This window comes from Phaenicophaeus curvirostris, unplaced genomic scaffold, assembly GCF_032191515.1.
Source record: "Phaenicophaeus curvirostris isolate KB17595 unplaced genomic scaffold, BPBGC_Pcur_1.0 scaffold_73, whole genome shotgun sequence".
Lineage (NCBI taxonomy): Eukaryota > Metazoa > Chordata > Aves > Cuculiformes > Cuculidae > Phaenicophaeus > Phaenicophaeus curvirostris.
Window position 1 is genome coordinate 473,029 of NW_027206695.1, and position 7,388 is coordinate 480,416.

Sequence of the window (7,388 nt, forward strand, 5' to 3'; positions counted from 1 at the left end):
CAAACATGGCGGCGCCCGCGACAAACATGGCGGCGCCCGCGACAAACATGGCGGCGCCCGCGACAAACATGGCGGCGCCCGCGACAAACATGGCGGCGCCCGCGACAAACATGGCGGCGCCCAGGGCGCAGCGCGGAGCGAGGTGAAGGAGGGTGGGGGGAGGGTCTTAGAGGGGTTTGGGGGGGTCTGTGGGGCACGGGGAGGGTTTTAGAGGGGTTGGGGGGTCTGTGGGGCACGGGGAGGGGGTTTTGGAGGGGTTTGGGGGGGTCTGTGGGGCACAGGGAGGGTCTTAGGGGGCTTTGGGGGGTCTGTGGGGCACAGGGAGGGTCTTAGAGGGGTCTGTGGGGGTCTGTGGGGTACGGGGAGGGTCTTAGAGGGGTTTGGGGGGGTCTGTGGGGCACAGGGAGGGTCTTAGGGGGCTTTGGGGGGTCTGTGGGGCACGGGGAGGGTCTTAGAGGGGTCTGTGGGGCACGGGGAGGGTCTTAGAGGGGTTTGGGGGTTCCGTGGGGCATGGGGAGGGTCTTAGAGGGGTTTGGGGGGTCTGTGGGGCACAGGGAGGGTGTTTGGGGGGGTTTAGAGGGGTCTGTGGGGGTTTGGGGGGCTCTATGGGGCACAGGGAGGGTCTTAGAGGGGTTGGGGGGGTCTGTGGGGCACGGGGAGGGTCTTAGAGGGGTTGGGGGGGTCTGTGGGGCACGGGGAGGGTCCTAGAGGGGTTGTGGGGGGGTCTGTGGGGCACGGGGAGGGTCCTAGAGGGGTTTGGGGGGGTCTGTGGGGCACGGGGAGGGTCTTCGAGGGGTTTGGGGGGGTCTGTGGGGCACGGGGAGGGTCCTAGAGGGGTTGGGGGGGTCTGTGGGGCACGGGGAGGGTCTTAGAGGGGTTGGGGGGCTCTATGAGGCACAGGGAGGGTCTTAGAGGGGCTTGGGGGGGTCTGTGGGGCACGGGGAGGGTCTTAGAGGGGTTGGGGGGGTCTGTTGGGCACAGGGAGGGTCTTAGAGGGGTTGTGGGGGGGTCTGTGGGGCACGGGGAGGGTCTTAGAGGGGTTGTGGGGGGGTCTGTGGGGCACGGGGAGGGTCCTAGAGGGGTTGGGGGGGTCTGTTGGGCACAGGGAGGGTCTTAGAGGGGTTGTGGGGGGGTCTGTGGGGCACGGGGAGGGTCCTAGAGGGGTTTGGGGGGGTCTGTGGGGCACGGGGAGGGTCTTAGAGGGGTTGTGGGGGGGTCTGTGGGGCACGGGGAGGGTCTTAGAGGGGTTGTGGGGGGGTCTGTGGGGCACGGGGAGGGTCCTAGAGGGGTTTGGAGGGGTCTGTGGGGCACGGGGAGGGTCTTAGAGGGGTTGTGGGGGGGTCCGTGGGGCACGGGGAGGGTCTTAGAGGGGTTGTGGGGGGGTCTGTGGGGCACGGGGAGGGTCCTAGAGGGGTTTGGAGGGGTCTGTGGGGCACGGGGAGGGTCTTAGAGGGGTTGTGGGGGGGTCCGTGGGGCACGGGGAGGGTCTTAGAGGGGTTGTGGGGGGGTCTGTGGGGCACGGGGAGGGTCCTAGAGGGGTTGGGGGGGTCTGTGGGGCACGGGGAGGGTCTTAGAGGGGTTTGGGGGGGTCTGTGGGGCACGGGGAGGGTCCTAGAGGGGTTTGTGGGGGTCTGTGGGGCACGGGGAGGGTCCTAGAGGGGTTTGGGGGGGTCTGTGGGGCACGGGGAGGGTGTTTGGGGGGTCTGTGGGGCACAGGGAGGGTCTTGGAGGACTTTTGGGGGTCTGTGGGGCACAGGGAGGGTGTTTGGGGACGTTTAGAGGGGTTTGGGGGGGTCTGTGGGGCACAGGGAGGGTGTTTGGGGGGGTTTAGAGGGGTCTGTGGGGGTTTGGGGGGCTCTATGGGGCACAGAGAGGGTGTTTGGGGGGTTTGGGGGGTCTGTGGCGCACAGGGAGGGTGTTTGGAGGGGTTTAGAGGGGTTTGGGGGGGTCTGTGGGGCATGGGGAGGGTGTTTGGGGGGGTTTAGAGGGGTTTGGGGTGGTCTGTGGGGCACAGGGAGGGTGTTTGGGGGGGTTAGAGGGGTCTGTGGGGTTTTGGGGGGTCTGTGGGGTACGGGGAGGGTGTTTGGGGGGGTTTAGAGGGGTCTGTGGGGGTTTGGGGGGCACAGGGAGGGTCTTAGAGGGGCTTGGGGGGTCCGTGGGGCACAGGGAGGGTGTTTGGGGGGGTTTAGAGGGGTCTGTGGGGGTTTGGGGGGGTCTGTGGTGCATGGGGAGGATGTTTGGGGGGGTTTAGAGGGGCCTGTGGGGGTTTGGGGGGGTCTGTGGGGCACAGGGAGGGTGTTTGGGGGGCTCTCTGGGGCACAGGGAGGTTCTTAGAGGGGTTTTAGAGGATCTGTGGGGTACAGGGAGGGTGTTTGGGGGGGGTCTGTGGGGCACGGGGAGGGTCTTAGGGGGCCTTGGGGGGGTCTGTGGAGCATGGGGAGGGTGTTTGGGGGGGTCTGTGGGGCACAGGGTGGATGTTTTAGAGGATTGGGGGGGTCTGTGGGGGTTTGGGGGGCTCTATGGGGCACAGGGAGGGTCTTAGAGGGGTTTGAGAGGGTCTGTGGGGCACGGGGAGGGTGTTTGGGGGGTTTAGGGGGGTCTGTGGGGATTTGGGGGGTCTGTGGGGTGCAGGGAGGGTGTTTGGGGGGGTCTGTGGGGCACGGGGAGGGTGTTTGGGGGGTTTAGGGGGGTCTGTGGGGATTTGGGGGGTCTGTGGGGTGCAGGGAGGGTGTTTGGGGGGGTCTGTGGGGCACGGGGAGGGTGTTTGGGGGGTTTGAGAGGGTCTGTGGGGTACAGGGGGGGTGTTTGGGGGGCTCTGTGGGGCACAGGGCTCGAGAGGGATCGTGTGGAGCTTCTCATGCCCCATCACCCCGAATCCTCGTCTTCTGCTCCCCATCGGCTCTTCCCCCCCCCCCCCCCCACCCCTCGGCCTCGCGTTGGATCTCCAGCTGGAACCTCGGTTGCTCTTTCTCCTCGGGAAGATCTTGTTGCTGCCCTCTCGGGCTCCTCCACCCCCTCTTCCAACCTCAACGTTTCATCCAGGCTAAAATTAGCTCCGGGGAAGGTCCCGGCTCAGCTGTCGTCCCCGTCGACGCCTCCTCCGGCTCCTTCCAGACGCCCAAAGCCCTCGAGAACCTCGCGGTCCTGCTCCCCGAGACGCCGCCGCCCCAGGAGCTCCAGAAGTTCTCCGGACGGACAACCCCACGCGCTCAACCTTCCACGTTCTCGGAATCCTCCGACGTTCCCTCCCGCAAAAGCCGCTCGGGGTAAGAGATTTTTCTTTCCCTTGGAAATAAAGTTGAGGGGGGGATCCGGTGCTGGGATCTTCATGGAAGGTTGGAAGATGCTTTTAGGAAGCAGAAGAAACGCGATACGGTGGGAAAAAAAATCCGGAACGAAAGGATTTTCTCCGTATCCGGGACGCTGAAAACCAGGAGAAGCGTTAAAATCGCGAATCGGGTTCGATTCTTCTTCTTTTTTTTTGGAATGAGCCGTAAGGAAATTATCGGCGTTTCTTTCCTTGCTCTGTTCCTCTATAAATTTAGCTCCTTGGAGCTTCGTTTCTCCAGTAGCAGCCGCGATCCCAATATAGCTCGTTAAAAACATCCAATAATTCCCTTCCCGCTCTGATCCGGTGCCTCTTCCCACCCGGATGAGTCCGTTTAGCTTCTCGCAGCTCAGCTCCTTGAGGTGGGACCTGGTTTAGTGGCCTTGGAATGGTTGGACTTGATGCTCAAAGAGGTTTTTCTCCAACCTGTGAATCTCCAGGCGATAATTTCTGTGACGTCGAGGAGGAATTTAAAGCTCGAGCCGCTCAAGTTGGAGGTTTGGGATTGAGCTGTGGAGCTCGGATCCCACCCGTGATGGAGGTTGATGGGCACCTGGATCCTTCTCTCTCATTTTTCATCCTGATATAGGTTGGAAAACATCTCAAATATCCAAGTTTGATAGTTGGAGAAGAATCTTCCATGACTTCATGGCTTTCTGTCTTGTGTTTTCTCACCTGGTCCAAATCTCATTTCCCGACGCGTTTTCCTGATCGTAGAATCACCAGGTTGGAAGAGACCCACCAGCTCATCGAGTCCAACCCTTCCTGATGTTCTGGTTTTCCCTGGATTCGTTGCTTTAAGGATGTTTCTTCTCCTCCCACCAGGTTGACGAAGCTCTTGGCGCTGGTTCCAATTAGGAAGCGAAGGTGATGATGGAGTCAGGTACGTGAAAATGGATTTATTATCAGCGCTTGCAATGATTTCCCGGGTCCTTTGGGAGCTTCTCCATGCCCACAGGGCTCCAGGTCTTGCTCTGGGGCTGCTGGTTTGATGTTTTTCCCCATGTTTGAGCCTCTTCTTGGCTCTCAACAAGTTGGGATCGTTCCATAAAGTCATTGAGGAGAAGGACTTGGGGTGGTGGTGGAGGAGAAGCTCGCAGCCCAGAAACCAACTAGATCTTGGGCTCCATCAGAAGAGAGGGAGGGGATTCTGCTCCTCTCTGGTGAGACCTCAGCTGGAGGATGGTGTCCAGGGCTGGAATCCTCACCAGAAGAAGGAGATGGAGCTGTTGGAACAGGCCCAGAGGAGGCTCCGAGGATGATCTGAGGGCTGGAGAACCTCCCGTAGGAGGCTGAGAGGGTTGGGGTTGTTCAGCCTGGAGAAGAGAAGGCTCCAAGGAGGCCTTAGAAGGACCTTCCAGTGCCTGAAGGGGCTCCAAGAAAGCTGGAGAGGGACTATTCACAAAGTCTTGGAGCGATGGGACGAGGGACAACGGTTTAAATGGGAGAGGGGTGGGTTTAGACTGGACACGAGGAGGAACTTCGTGATGAGGGTGGGGAGACCCTGGAACAGGTTTCCCAGAGAAGCTGGGGCTGCTCCATCCCTGGAGATGTTGAAAACCAGGTTGGATGGAGCTTGGAGCCCCTGATCCAGTGGGAGGTGTCCCTGCCCATGGCCGGGGTGGGACTGGATGATCTTCAAGCTCCCTTCCAACCCAAACTAGTCTATGATTCCATGATTAACCGCAGCTCCCGTTGAGTGGAAGACATTGACCTTCTCTTCTCTTTCTTCTTTTCAAGGGAAAAGAAACGCGGATCTCGGTGAGTGGCTTTTCCTTCTTCCACCAAACCAAACCTGGAGAACGTTCATCTCCTGTGGCCTCCTTGGCTTCCACACCGCGTTAGACAAACCCATCGCTCCCTCTCGGAGCGTTGTGGTCGGGGCCGATCTCCTTCAAACTCGTTATCTGTGAAGGGGATCAAGGGATCCCTCAGGAAAGTTGGAGATGATGTCAGATTGGGTGGGAGTTTGGATCTGCTGGAGGGCAGGAAGGTTCTACAGAGGGATCAGGACAGGCTGGATCCATGGATGGAGGACAGGGAGGATCCATGGATGGAGAGCAGGAAGGTTCTACAGAGGGATCAGGCCAGGCTGGATCCATGGATGGAGAGCAGGAAGGATCTACAGAGGGATCAGGCCAGGCTGGGTCCATGGATGGAGGACAGGGAGGATCTACAGAGGGATCTGGCCAGGCTGGGTCCATGGATGGAGGGCAGGAAGGATCTACAGAGGGATCAGACCAGGCTGGATCCATGGATGGAGGACAGGGAGGATCCATGGATGGAGAGCAGGAAGGTTCTACAGAGGGATCAGGCCAGGCTGGATCCATGGATGGAGAGCAGGAAGGATCTACAGAGGGATCAGGCCAGGCTGGGTCCATGGATGGAGGACAGGGAGGATCTACAGAGGGATCTGGCCAGGCTGGGTCCATGGATGGAGGGCAGGAAGGATCTACAGAGGGATCAGACCAGGCTGGATCCATGGATGGAGGACAGGGAGGATCCATGGATGGAGAGCAGGAAGGTTCTACAGAGGGATCAGGGCAGGCTGGATCCATGGATGGAGAGCAGGAAGGTTTTACAGAGGGATCAGGCCAGGCTGGATCCATGGATGGAGAGCAGGAAGGTTCTACAGAGGGATCAGGCCAGGCTGGATCCATGGATGGAGAGCAGGAAGGTTCTACAGAGGGATCAGGCCAGGCTGGATCCATGGATGGAGAGCAGGAAGGATCTACAGAGGGATCTGGCCAGGCTGGGTCCATGGATGGAGGGCAGGGAGGATCTACAGAGGGATCAGGCCGGGCTGGATCCATGGATGGAGAGCAGGAAGGTTCTACAGAGGGATCAGGCCAGGCTGGATGCGTGGATGGAGAGCAGGGAAGATCTACAGAGGGATCAGGCCAGGCTGGATCCATGGATGGAGAGCAGAAGGATTTAAATGTGGGATCCATGGGATCCTCGCTACATGAAAGACCTTGCGGAGCTGGAGAAGAGGAGGCTGAGACCTCATTGATCTCCATGGGTCTTGTGGAAAGGAGGTTGTGGTGAGGTGGGTCTTGGTCTCTTCTCCTGGGCACCAGGTGATGGGCTGAGAGGAAAAATTCGTGGAAAGGGGGGTGAAGAAGACTGGAGGAGGCTCCCCAGGGAACGTGATGGAGCCCCCGTCCCTGGAATTGTGACCCCCAACCCATGATGTAGTCGGTAGGGTGGGGTTGGTTGGGCTGGATGAGCTTCGCGATCTTCTCCAACCGTAACGATTCCATGAGTTTTGAAGGCAACTCCGATGCCGCAAGCCAAAAACCCCGAGGCGGGCTCAATTCTCTTTTCTTTCGTAGAAGATCGGGACGCGAAAATCCGTAAGAACCTTTTCTCCTTCCCCTCCCCTCCTCGTCAAACCTCGATTCCGATGGCTTGATGAACGTTCCTTTCTTTTAAGGGAAGTTAACGGAGGAGTTCGGTAAGTCCTTCCCCTTCCCAAACCCGGAGGGGGCACGTTCCGTGCTCAACGTCTCCATAAATTCTTCTCTTTATTCCATGTAGAGAGCGACACCGAGCTCGGTGAGTTGACTCCGGGGTCGCTTCCGGGGTTTTTTGGTGGAAAAAGTTTTGAAGGTGGAAAAAGTCCTTTTTGGGGGGTAGGATGGGCTCCTTAAACCAGAAAAAAAAACCTTCTGGAACTTCTGAGAAGGGCGAGGAGAAGGGTCCCAAACCTTCTCCGTGAGGTCTCCAGGTTGAGATGCTCTTGGAATGTGGTGGGTTTCCCTCATCCCCAGCCCAGAGGAGCAGAACCTTCCAGCCTAACCCTTATTTTTTTCTTATTTTTAGAGGAATGTGACACGGAGAACGGTGAGTGGCCTTGGATTTATGGATTTAGAGCATCCCAAGAACCCAAACCACCCGCGTCACGCCCTTTGAGGATAAAATCTCCTTCCCAATCCATAATATTTTATTGAAATTGAAGTTTTTCTCTCTATTTGGGAATTCTGGGAGCCCCGTTCCCTCTCCAAAGAGGAGAACGGCGATTATTTGGTGTCTTTTAGATGATATAAAATTAAAAACG

General features: G+C 58.8%; 1 protein-coding gene and 1 long non-coding RNA gene across 2 annotated transcripts in view; one reads left to right on the forward strand and one right to left on the reverse strand.

Moving 5' to 3' along the window:
• Positions 1-7,388, reverse strand: part of LOC138734342 (zinc finger protein 585A-like) — a 352,271-nt gene that overhangs the window by 270,549 nt on the left and 74,334 nt on the right. The window lies entirely within an intron of this gene.
• Positions 93-7,351, forward strand: LOC138734389 (uncharacterized). The gene is made up of 8 exons (XR_011339568.1): positions 93-142; positions 3,043-3,266; positions 4,154-4,211; positions 5,069-5,089; positions 6,664-6,684; positions 6,765-6,785; positions 6,869-6,886; positions 7,154-7,351. It is a non-coding gene; the product is annotated as an uncharacterized lncRNA (long non-coding RNA).